The sequence below is a fragment of the Artibeus jamaicensis genome, unplaced genomic scaffold (genome assembly GCF_021234435.1).
Source record: "Artibeus jamaicensis isolate MK-2021 breed Jamaican fruit bat unplaced genomic scaffold, CSHL_Jam_final contig_519, whole genome shotgun sequence".
NCBI classification, from domain to species: Eukaryota; Metazoa; Chordata; class Mammalia; order Chiroptera; family Phyllostomidae; genus Artibeus; species Artibeus jamaicensis.
The window spans coordinates 52,364,490-52,376,547 of NW_026521871.1; the positions used below are offsets into that span (position 1 = coordinate 52,364,490).

A 12,058-nucleotide genomic window follows, 5' to 3' on the forward strand; every position below is an offset into this window, starting at 1 on the left:
GGGAGCCCAAGCCAATGTCCCCAAATAGCTCCCTTATCTGTTGTCCATTTCTTGGTTTTTGACAGGTTAGTTTTCTACTACTGCTTTAATTGATCACCACTATAGACTGAAAGTGTGTGTCTCCCCTAAAACTCACATGTTGAACCCCTACTCGCCAGCGTGATGCTGTTAGGAGGTGGGCGTTGGGGAGGCAACAGGGTTAATGGAGATCCTGAGGGTGGGGCCCTCGGGATGGAATTTGCGCCCTTCTCCGTGTTACCGGAGTCTGCTTCCTCTCCCGGCTCTCCCCCAGGGCAGGGCGCAAGCCGTCCGCAGCCCAGGAGAGCGCTCTCACCAGAGCCCGACCCTGCGGGCACCCCGACCAGCTCCTGAACCAGGCGCTAGTGCTGTAGCGGTCTGCAGTCCTCCTTCACCAGAACAAACGTTCCCTTGTTACATTACAACAGACAATCTGACTGTAACCCGGGACCCCCCGGACCAAGGTGGTCTCACACCGCGCAAGGCGCTTCTCATTGCCATTGTCCAACCCCCGGAAAAGGGAGCGGGGGCGGGAGGAGGTTCCGTCCGCTCTGTCCCCCTGACAGAGGGATGGGGCAGGGTGGGGGGCCGGGCAGGCCTCACCCACTTTAGCTCTTGGCTCTCAAGGTCGCCCTGGACCTGGGCACCCAGCCCGCAGATCGGGGGAGAGCGATGGACGTTCATAAGGAGGTTTTTGTGCGTCGGGTCCGGAAGAGGTTTGTGCAGGGGCTCAGAACAGGCCTCCCCACCATGTACTGCTTCCGTGTGTGAGTTATTTTGAGCCGAAGGCAGTGGAGACCCTGCAGGCTCTCAGGAGTTTGTGTCTGTCCCTGAAAGAATTTAAATTAGGGGCCTCGCCCGTAATAACAGTTATCACCAGATAACTTCTGATGACCTACCTGTAGGGCAGGGCAAACTTCCAGTCACAGGACATCTGCTCTTCTTATCATCCTGCAGTGACCTTCCGCCCCTCTGAAGGCCCAAGGGGCCTGACCCCATCCTTAGCTCAGACGTCATTCCCCCCTCGTTCCCCCTTTTTGTCCCTGAACCCCTGGTACCATGCACGTCTCGGACACTCTCGCGTATGCAGACTTCCCATGCAGGCGTATGTAACTACCCTTGGTCATTGTCTCAGGTTACTCTAATCTGTCTCCTGTAGATTTTTTTGAATTTCTGAAAATACGTTTATTAATTTTAGAGAAGAGGAACAGAGGGGGGTGGAGAGAGAGCAATTGGTTGCCTCCCGTATGTGCCCCAACCAGGAATTGAACTTGCAACCTAGGTATGTTTCGGTCACCTGGCCTTCGGGGGCTGGGAAATGTGGGCCCTGCCGGGCAGCCACTTCCCAGCAACAGCTGTGCATGAGGCGAGGGGACCCCAGATCTTGGGTAGGCAGCTCGGACCCTCTGCCACCAGAGCGACCTTTACCCCCAGACTCCTGGTTGTCAGTGTGAATCTTCTTTATCTTCTAAATAGCTCAGTTGTCTGCTAACACCTGGGTTTGCAGGCCTCTCCTGAGTAGCAGCTGTTTACTTTCTGAATCTGGGGAAGCTGCAAACTGTGGCCTGAAACTGCTGCGGTCTGCCAACAGCCGCCCGGCCTCTGTCCCGGACGCCGGGCCTCACTCCAGGGGGCCGGGCGAAATCACAGACCTGCTTTGTGCCGCTTTATGAATGCCCGATTTTAACTCCGAAGGCTGGTTTGTTGGTCCCCAGTTCTCCCCACTCTCCTCCCTCCTCGAGACTCACACACCAGTTTTTGGAGTGTTCTGTTGGTTTGGAGGGTGTGGGACATTTGAAAGGTAGAGAAAGGCACGCTTCCCAGATGCCCTCAGGAAACCTGGGAAATTCCTCAGATTCCTGCTTCCCAAGGGTCAGGGCCGATCTCCGCGGGTGGAAACAGGACGCATCCCTGCCCGCCTCGCTGTGGCTTTTGTCCTGGAGACTTACCCCTCACCCCCACTGCACCCCCACACAGGGCTGCGCGCACACAGCACACACAACACACAATCTCACACACACAAGACACACGTGCACCCCCCACAGTACATACACCTCACCCATGCAGCACACACATGTACCACACGCACACCATAGTCAAGGGCCGGCTTTGGGGAAGGCACCTGGTAATATCTGTTTGCCCGGGAGAGGACAGGCTGCACAGCGAGGTGACTGGGAGCTGGGGGGAGGCAGAGGCGTCCCGAGAACAATCAGAGTCGCAGCTGCCAGGGAAGTAGCTGAGGCCGGTTCAAGGTGGCCAGTTACACAGGAAGGCCCTCCACCCTCCCACGCTCTCAGGTGGGACACCTTCACCTGAGGTGCTAAATGGCAGGGGCTCCGTCCTCTGCCAACAGCCACCCGTGGCCGGAGCCCGCTGCATTATTAGTCCACAAAAGCCCACTCCGTCCGTGGCTGGGGCCCGTTTGCTGCGGCGCCTCTCACCTTAGCGGCAGGGCAGGCAGGGATGACAGGCGGCAGTGATTTCAAGGGTCAAGAAGTGGTTGCAGACTTCAAGGTGAAGCGCAACTGTGTGGAACAGCTCTGAACACTGATTCCCGCCCTCAGTGGGGTTTGGAGACCTGAGCAAGTGGTTAAACACAGCTGACATTTTATGTCCCAAATGACAAAACTGACCCAGCAATGCCAGCGGTGGGGAGCACTGAGTGCCGTGGGAGGGGCACCTGCTGAAACCAGTTTGGGGATGTTTAGTAAACCTGAAGCTGCCAACCCACCCAACTGAAGGTCTGGGGGTTTCTCTGAAGGTGAACGAGAAAGCCTTCCCTCCGGGCCTCGGCCTCTCGGTTAAGGCTTTAGTCCTGGCCCCGCAAGCCTGGGCTGCCGCAGAATTGTGCTGAAGGTTTGGTCGTGGGGCAGTGTGGGTGCACATCAGTCTGTTGCAGATATGGTTCGTGTGAGTTTGAAAGTCTGGATCGTCAGTGACTGGGCTGACTCCAAGGGCTGGGAGTGGGGACCAAGGGGAACCCATCAGCGGCTCTGTGCCCCGGCTGTGGATCAGAATGACCCTTTCCAGGCCAGGACTGAAAACCAGTGGGTGATGGGATAGTGTGAAGACTGGCAAACTGTGGCCCAGGGGCCACATCTGGCTCACCTCCTGGTTTTATAAATAAAGCTTTATTGGTGCACTGCTATGACCCATTAATTACAAATGGGCCGTGGCTGCTTTTACAACAAAGTTGAAGTGGTTGTGATTGATAGAAACCCTATGGTCCACAAAGCCCAAAATATGTATTATCTGACCCCGTACAGAGAAAGTTTATTGACCCTTGAAAGGATGAAGAGGGCCTTGACCTTGGGGGCCCCCCAAACCTTGGGATCGGTTCTGTTTCCCACCCGGTGCTCATGAGCTAAGCTTCGCCATCTCCAAGCCTCAGCTCTCTACCTGTGAAATCGGGAGGCAATGCCCGTTCCACCCAGGCGCCGTGGGTATTAAATATAAAGTCTCTGTACTGTATCTCTCTGTATTATCTTTAGTGGTTGTGGGGTATCACCACCTATACCCCTAACTGACAGTCGTCTTCCTTGAGGTAAGGTTGTCCCCCCTCATGAACAACACAGGCTGAACTGTCCCTTGAGCTGTCGCCGGGTTCTTTCTGGGTGTGCTGTCAACACCACGCACATTGTATTGTTTTCCCCATGAAACAGCCAACTTTAAAGAGATTGTCAACTGAAGAGAGATAGTCTTTCACATTTGCCCAAATGCCTACCATTTCTTGTGTTCTTGATTCTTCCTGCAAGTCTGGCCCCTGATCTGAGCTGACGTCCCTTTGGCTTAAAGACTTTCCGTTAGCATTTCTTACAGTGGTTCTGCTGGTAGCAAGTTATCTCTGGTCTTCTTCGCTTTTGTCGACTTAAATTTTTTTCCCTGTACTTCCACTGGATATGGGCTTCTCGCTGACACTTTTTTCTTTCACATTAGATGTCCTTCCATCGGCTTCTGGCTTTCATTGTTCTGATGAAATCAGTCATCATTTTTCGTTGTTGTTCTATTGAAGATGTCTTCTTTCCTTAGGCTATGTGCCAGAATTTCTGTTAAACTCTGTATTTTAGTGGTTTTAGTAGGATATGCTTAGATGTGGCTTGTTTGTTTTTTTAATTTATTCTCCTTGGGGTTCCATGAGATTCATGGGTCTATGGGTTGATATTTTTCATTAATTTTGGAAAATCCTCAGCCATTAAATCTTCAAGTAATCCTTCTATCCCACTTCCCCTCTCTGCTCTCTTCCTGCCCTGTCACTGTGTCTGTGTTAGAGCATTTGCTATTGTCTCGTGGTCCGTGGACACTCCGTTCTGCTCTTTTTTCTTTCTTATTTGTTGATAGATCCACATGCAGTTGTAAGAAGTAGTGCAAACATATCCTCCACCCTTTACTCAGTTTCCACAGGGGTAACGTCGTACAGAACTGACCTGCAATGTCACCACCAGGATCCTGAATCAGTACGACCCACTGATCTTACCAAAGTGTTCTCAGTTTTTCTCATGCTGATCTGGGTGTGTGCGTGTGTGTGTGTGTGTGTGTGTGAAGTTCAATTCAATTTGATCACAAATGTAGGTTCACACGTCCACGACCTCAGTCAGGACACAGAACACCGCCATCGCTCTCAGGAGCCCTTGCATGGCCCCTTCATAACCGCCACCATCTCTCCACCATGTCCGCACCCCACCCCTGAGCCCCGACAACCACTAATCTGTTCCTCATCTCTAAATTTGGCATTTCAAGACTGTTATATAAATGGGATCATATGCTATGTAACCTTTGGGACTGGCTTTTTTACTCAAAAAAGAAAATTCCCTTGAAACTCGTCTGACTGGTTGCATTTACCAATAGTCCATCTGTTTTTATGACCGAGACGTATCTGTGATGTGCACACATGTTGTTTAGCTGTTCACCTGTTGAAGGACCAATGAGTGGTTTCCAGTTTGGGGCTGTAGTCAGTGAAACTGCTGTCTACATTTGTGTACAGGTCTTCAGGTGACATAAGTTTTTCTTTCTCTGGGATAAATGCTAAGAGTGCGATTCCTGGGTCGTGTGGTCATTGTATATTTACGGACACGTTTTCAAGTTCACCAATTCTTTCTTCTCCAGTGTCCCGTCTACTGTTAAACTTGTGTGATGAATTCTTCAGTTCAGATACTGCATACTTCAATAAGTTCTTATTTTTCTGTTGAATTCCTTCATATCATCCTCTATTTGCCCATCTTTTTCCATTACCTCTTTAACATATTTAAATACTTTTTTAAAAACCCTTGTCATCCAGGAAATCTATGTGTTTGCTTCTATTTTTTGCCTCTTTTTTCCTAATCTCATGGCACCCAGAATCCTTGGTTAAGCTCAACAACATGCTACCCAACCCCAAACAAGGGGAGGAGCTGCTGACCGAACCCCAAAGCCCTTTATGTTTTTCAGAGTGAAGTCACATGTCGCCTCTCACTTGAACACAGGACTCATCAGCTCATTGAGGTGCCCATAATGAGGACACGCTGTTACTTGGGTGATCGTGGGTTACAGGCTGTGGCTCAGGGTCAGCACTGTGGCAGGTGCCACAAAGGTGTGGGGATACAATGTGCCCCTCTCACAAGGGGCTTTGTGTCTCTTCAGAGGGGGCAGAATAATGGCCCCAGCTACGGACAGACATTGCCATAAGAGTAATGGGTAAGACTGACCTCACCCTCCAGGCAGCAGACACTGGGGCTGTTTGCCGTCCTCCCTTCGATTCCAGCTGGACTGAGTCCTCCGAGAATCAAACACCGAGATGACGTCGGGCATGCGAGAGATCTATGGAGAAAACACCTGTACAGAACAGGGAGGGCAGCGGAGGAGGTGGGCAGAGCCCTATGACCGAGATGCAGGTTGGCCCCTGTGAAGAAGAGAAGGAAGGGGGAGGAGGGGAAGTCTTAGCCTGCTGGCCAAAGCGGCACCTTGCTCCAGGTCCCCTGTTGGGGGAGCCCTGACCCCACAGGACTGGGCCTGCCTGGGTCTCCCTGCTGTGATTAGCTGTCGGCTGGGAGCAGCCCAGGGAGGAGTGGGCTCAGCACTTGAACACCTGGGCTCAAGGGTGACATCTGGGGCATCCAGCAATTATCCTTTCCATAGCAAGAGACCACAGGGCCTGCCGGGTGGGTCCAGAGGACCAGCAGTCCTCACCCCACCCTACATCACAGCTCGGCCCCGTGGGGTATAAAAACCTGGGGTGTGAGGGATTCCAGCCAGTTCTCAAGTGCACTGGGGCTGCAGGAGGGAGGCAGACGTCCCCCCCCAGGCCTCCCCTGGGAAGGTCACCAGCACCCCCAGCCCGCAGCAGTGGGTTTCAATGAGCCACTTGAACGTCAGTGAGGGTTGGATGTCCTCAGAGGGAATCAAACCATGAAATCACTTTTAACACAAAAGGCCCAAGAAAGAAACAGTGGCTCCAACCAGCACTCAGATGCGGCGGGCGCCTGCTGTCCTGCCACCACCGCCACCGCTGCACTCCCAGAGCACGGAGAAAACCTTTCCTCTTTTGGGTTTGTTTTTTTAACAGGATCAGAAGAGTCTGAGTATTTCATACTTTGCAGTTCCCCTTTTCAGTTCTTCGGTAGATGGGTTGTGCCACATTGAGCCAGCCTGGCACGCAGCTCGGGCTGGAGGGCTGAGTTTCCACCTCCTTAAAGCCGGGCAGCAGCGCCGGTGTGTGCGGAGGTGTGAGGACGCCGGCAGTGGTGCAGTCGGTCCGGGAAGGTCCTGCCTTCCTGTCCGCAGGGCTCACGTTCTGTGAGTGGCGGGCCACCTCTCCAGGCGGCGAAGGGGAACGGCTGCACACCCACGACCTCGGTTCAGTGCCTCCAGCAGCTTCCGGGGCTTCCTCAGGGCGCCCGCAGGCTGGGAGGTGCCTGTTTTCAAGTTCACGCCCAAACCGCCCAAACCGAGTGGGGCAATGGAAATGTCTCGGGGACTTTTTTCTGTGCGGTGTTGCTTCACAAACAAAGCACAAATGTCCCCACGTCCACTGGCCCTTCTTTACGACCCAAAGCAAATGGATGCAGGCCCCCTATCCCACGAGACTGGGGTGGGGGGAGGAATCACGGCCCCTCCCCACCGAAACTGCCCTGCCAATGACCTCTGTGTGGCGAAGTCCATGACATGCCTACGTCTGCCTCTCAGTTTTTCAGACACTTTCTTTTCTCTCCTGTGCTCCTACCCCCGCCCCTGACAGTCACTGCCGCCTCACTTTCAGCTCTGGCCTCTCTCTGACCCCTTCAGGGTTTTGGTCCCAGGTCCGGCGTTCTTTTCCAACGCCACCCTCTGCCCAGGTGAGTCCGCTCAGGCTGATGGCCTCACACGCCGACGACGCCACACCCAACGTCCAGCCGACCTCCCCCAGCCACACAGCTGGCTTCCGTGCCTTTCCTCTTGAGTTTTCCCTTCAGATTTCTCCCCCAGTCTGCCCTGCTCAGTAAACGACCCTTCACCCGCCACCCAGCCCTTCCAGAACTTAGGACTTCTTCATTTCCCCCCTTTTCTGGGTTCCCACATCTCCACCCGCAGTCGCTGTCTGCTTCACCTGCCAGGTGTCCCGAGTCCATCCACGGCCTCTGCCTCCAGAACCCTCTCCCTGGAATCAGCCCCATCTCCCTGCTGACACTGCACCCCCTCCCCTCCTCGCCCACCTCCCGCTCCTCCCCAGTCTGTCCTTAACACAGCCGTCCTGGTGGTCTTTGCAGAGCTCGGCTCAGATCAGGTCGCTCTCCTTCTTAACGGTCCCCAGCTGCAAACTCCGCCACGGGCCGGCGAGACCCGCCAGGCATCTCCCCCTCTTCCGTGTTTCCCGGCTCCAGCCACACTGGCCTTGCTGCCCTGGAGGGGGCACCGCCTTCCCCTCCGCAGGGAGGCTCCCATGGTAGGTATCCGAGTGCCTGGCTTTTTCTCAACCTTTGGCCCTTCCCCCCCGCGGTTACCTCCCTGAAAAGTCCCACCGCTGTACTGTACAGGGGGCTTCCAGCTCCGCCTTTACGTAATCTCCTCCTTCCAGACCAGCGATTTTCAGGCCCTTTCATCTCCTGGCACACAGAAAGGAATTACTAAGAGACTGCAGTCCACCCAAAAACGTGTTTTTTGCCAGTCTGACAAAAAAATAGGTAAAATTTTGGTTCATCCATACCAGACAGCTATTGCTGGGTTGGCTGTTGTCATTTTCTCAGTTGGCAGTCTGAGGGAAAGAGGTCGGCGCCCAGACTGAACAGTCAGGAATTGCACATTTTGAGGCTTCGGTGGGCACAGCCGCTGAAAATCGCTGCTCTGGACTCTGAGCCGGGGGCGAGGCAGGGGGCACATAGGGTAACGGTTTGTAATCGAAAGTCCGGTTAACTATTTTCATCTGGTCCAAGGGCCTCCTGGTCGGTCATATACAGGACAGGCGGAGCAATTACATGACACCTGTTCCCTTGCAGCTTCACCTCTCTCCTACCACACTCTTGGATGGAGCTCAAGGTCAAGGCTATGAGCCTGTCCCCCTGCAGAGCACCTGCGGCGAGGAGGGGGGCGGGAAGGGCACCCTCCCTGAGCGCCCCTGCGTCTCCTGCCCGCCTGGCTCGGTGCGTCAGGGCTCACGCCTGTATCCTGCCATCAGCCTCCCTTTTTCCTGAAGCTGAGTTGAGATGGGCCCTGCTCCCGCAGACAGAAGAGTTGTAAATAGTACAGACAGGAAGACGGTGAAGAGTCAACCTATTGGTATGGAATAGTCGGGGCTTTTTATGACAAAAATCCCCTCTAGGCTGTCCTCTTGGGGACCAGACAGACCTGACTTTGAACCCTAGCTCAGACCTGGTGACCCCGGGCCAGTCACTTAACCTCTCTGAGGCTCAGTGAGCCCATCAGTAAAATGGGGAGAGTAATGCCTGCCCACCAGCACTCTGGAGAAGGGAAGGGGGAGAAAACGTTCTGGCGGCCACGATTGTCTTGTCCTCTGAGCGAAGTTCCCTGTTTCCAGGCATCTGGCGTCTTTGGCAACGGCATCAAAAGCCTTGAAGATGAGGCCCTCACCTATTGACTCCCCGCTGCCTGCGCAGGAATCTATCCCAGGGGCACGGAGGAGCACATTCTGCTGAGATTTATGGACATCAGTGTCTTCGTTGCCAAGAGTTGAAGTGAGTCAGTGGTAGGGGCCTGGTTTCATAAATCAGGGTGCGCCGCTGCCAGAAATGATGCTTTAGACTGTGGTTCTGGCCTTTCTGGCCCCCTCAGAGGATGCGAGGAAGACACCGGCTTCCTCCTTGGGAAAATACACATCTGTACTTTTTCACAAAATTCATCGCATTTCAGAAAATGCTCCTGGGTCCCCTGAAGCTTCGTTGAGTGAACAGTTATTTAGAAGAACCATTTAATGATATGTATCAGTGCACCCAGTGAGCTAAATGAAGCAGGAAAAAATCAGTTCACCCAGCAATCTGTGCAGTGTCACCGTTTTGTAAAGCAAAAATAATTTACCTGCACACATGTCTGCACACTCGTACGCATGCCCGTGGCGGCCGTGGGGATCTGCCTCTCAGGTCTCCAAGAGAGAACCGGCCGGGGGCCCGAGGTGAGCAGAGTGGCAGCCGCAGTGCTGGGCTGGGGCCACGCTCTCCCCAGGCGGCCCCAGCTGACAACTGAGCACAGCACGGTACTGGGGCCTGGTCCCTCCTGCCTAGCACAGGGGTGGTCTGCGTGCTGACCTCTCCGTTGTGTTGGCCAAACTTTCCAGGTCTCTGGTCCTTCCTACCCAACTCTCCGTTCTTCTCCTTCTGTTCTCCCAGGTGCTGGTGGGCATCGCCGCCTCTGGCCGCTCCCACCCACCCCTAATCCCTCACCCACTGTATGTCATGGGTGATGGATGGATCGCTTGAACTTTGACTGTGTCTTGGCTTTCGCTTCCCAGGGGACTGTGACTTTGATGTGCTCCTGTGTATTTGCCACGCTGCCCCAATTCAGTCAATGAAAATTATATTATTATTGACATCAGAAAACATGTTTTCTTTTACTTGAAACGTAAATATGTATATAGGTGATATCTATATTTAAATACGTTCTGAAAAATTGAAGCCCCATAGACCATGAAATTCATTTGCTTAACAAAAAATGGGTGTCTCACATACCTGCAATGTCTTCTCCGTCTCACAGAGGAGACAGAATTCTTAGTGGCCGCGGTGCAGAGCCTTCTGGAGTGCACAGGACAGAGCGCCAGCCGTCTCTGTCCCCACTGAATCCCCCGTCAGCCCGTCCGGCATTCTGGGCTTCTCTGCGGGGACCCGGCTGGACGACAGGGGCAAAGGCTCTTGGTGGGCAGGGCCTCTCAAGGGTCAGGGGAGGTCCTGGCTGCTTTGATGTGTGGAAGCTTCCAGTATATTTGAAAACAAATAACATCAAAAGAGAGTTCAAAGTTTGTGGTGTATTTTAAGTACTTACCTTGAACGACATAGTATGCTTAACACACTCAGCCTCACATAAAACCTCCACAGTCATGGCAGGGTCACGGAATTTATTTTTCACAACATGTCATTGCTTGTCACACCAGGGGCGATGTGGCTGGTGACGGGTCAGAGGCACGAAGCTGTGTGACGAAGGTCTTATCTCAGTCTTGGTGCTTCTCCGTCCCTCTCCGCAGAGGGAAGGGGGGCAGACCACCTTCCGCTCCCATTTTCTTCAGGTGGGCCACCGACTCAGTGGGCAAATCTTTAGCTTTCTCTCTTTTTCCTATTTTGACGTTTGTCGGCCTTTTGTGTTTCCAATTATAAACTGTAACCCATTTACTCAAAAGGATTTAAATGATCAGAATTATATAAAATAGAAAATGAACATCCCCCATAACCCCTGCCTTCAGGGTAACCACTTGTAATACTTCAGTGTATATTCTTTCGACATCTTCTTTTTAAACATTAATTTTTAAATTTAATGAGGAACTATTTAACACATATAAATACACGTTTAAGCTGTGACGTGTAAACACTGAATCATATCCATGGACCCAGCACCCAATTTAAGAGCCGGCATGTTCCCCACAGGCTGAAGCTCACACATCCCCCTCCCCAGGAACACAGGTGAGTACCCAATACCTGAAACTCACTCCTTCTTGTCACTCCCCGTGTTCCCTACACTTTCGCTCGTTTCTGAACTTTATAAACATGCCTCTTCCTACAAGTTGCCTTCTGGGACATTAGGAGGCTTCCGCAGTAGTGCATCGATCGAGCCGTAGTTCGTAGAATGTGTGATGGGAATGTGTAGATTTTTACCTGTTCTGCTATCAGTGGAGTTGGGGGCTGTTTCCAGGGTTCTGCCATTACTAACAACGTTGCTAGGAGACCCCAGCGCCTGTGTCCTGGGTCCTGGGCTTCTCTGGGGACAGCGGTGGGAATGGAGTCACTGGGGTGAGGTCGGACGCAGCTCCGCAAGGTGACCTTCCCAGGCGGTCCTGAGTTGGCATCCCCGGCAGGGGAAGAGAGCTGTTCCTCCTCCACGCCCTTGGCAGCACTTGCGGTCAGTGGGCTCCGCAGTCAGTTCCCATTTGGTGGGGGATTCGGTGAGCCGCATTCTCTCACTGTGTGCCGGTCCCAGAGGTGGGGCTGGGATGGGTTCCCGGCCGAGCTGGGTCTTGAGGTCACCTCCCGGGAGTCGTGAGAGGGCTGAGGGCTGGAGACGAAACTGTGCAGCTGCTCTGGAAGACAGTTTGGCAGTTTCTTCCAGAATGAAACATGCTTGAACCATATGACCCGGCAGTCCCGCTCCTTGATGTTTATCCAAGGAGTTGACAAACTTATGTCCTCACAAAACCCCTGCACACGGATGTTTATAGCAGCTCTATTCAGAGTTGCCAACACTTGGAAGCGACCACGGTGACCTTTAGTAGGTGAACGGGTAAATAAACTGCAGTCCCTCCAGCCCATGGAACATTATCCGACAGTAAAAAACAAAGAAAGAGCCACAGAGCCCTGAAAATACACGGAGAAAACTTAACATGCATATCGCCAAGTGAGAGATGCCGACCCGAAAGGGCTGCACACTGATTTCAAGT

The 12,058-nt window shown here is 53.1% G+C and overlaps 1 long non-coding RNA gene across 1 annotated transcript in view; it reads right to left on the reverse strand.

Annotated features, from left to right (window-relative positions):
* LOC128628027 (uncharacterized) overlaps nt 1–12,058 on the reverse strand; it is a 29,629-nt gene that overhangs the window by 6,717 nt on the left and 10,854 nt on the right. The window contains exons 4-5 of the long non-coding RNA XR_008392345.1: nt 10,146–11,701; nt 2,460–5,893 (exon numbers count right to left, since the gene is read on the reverse strand). This is a non-coding gene — a long non-coding RNA (uncharacterized LOC128628027). The remainder of the gene's footprint in view (nt 1–2,459; nt 5,894–10,145; nt 11,702–12,058) is intronic.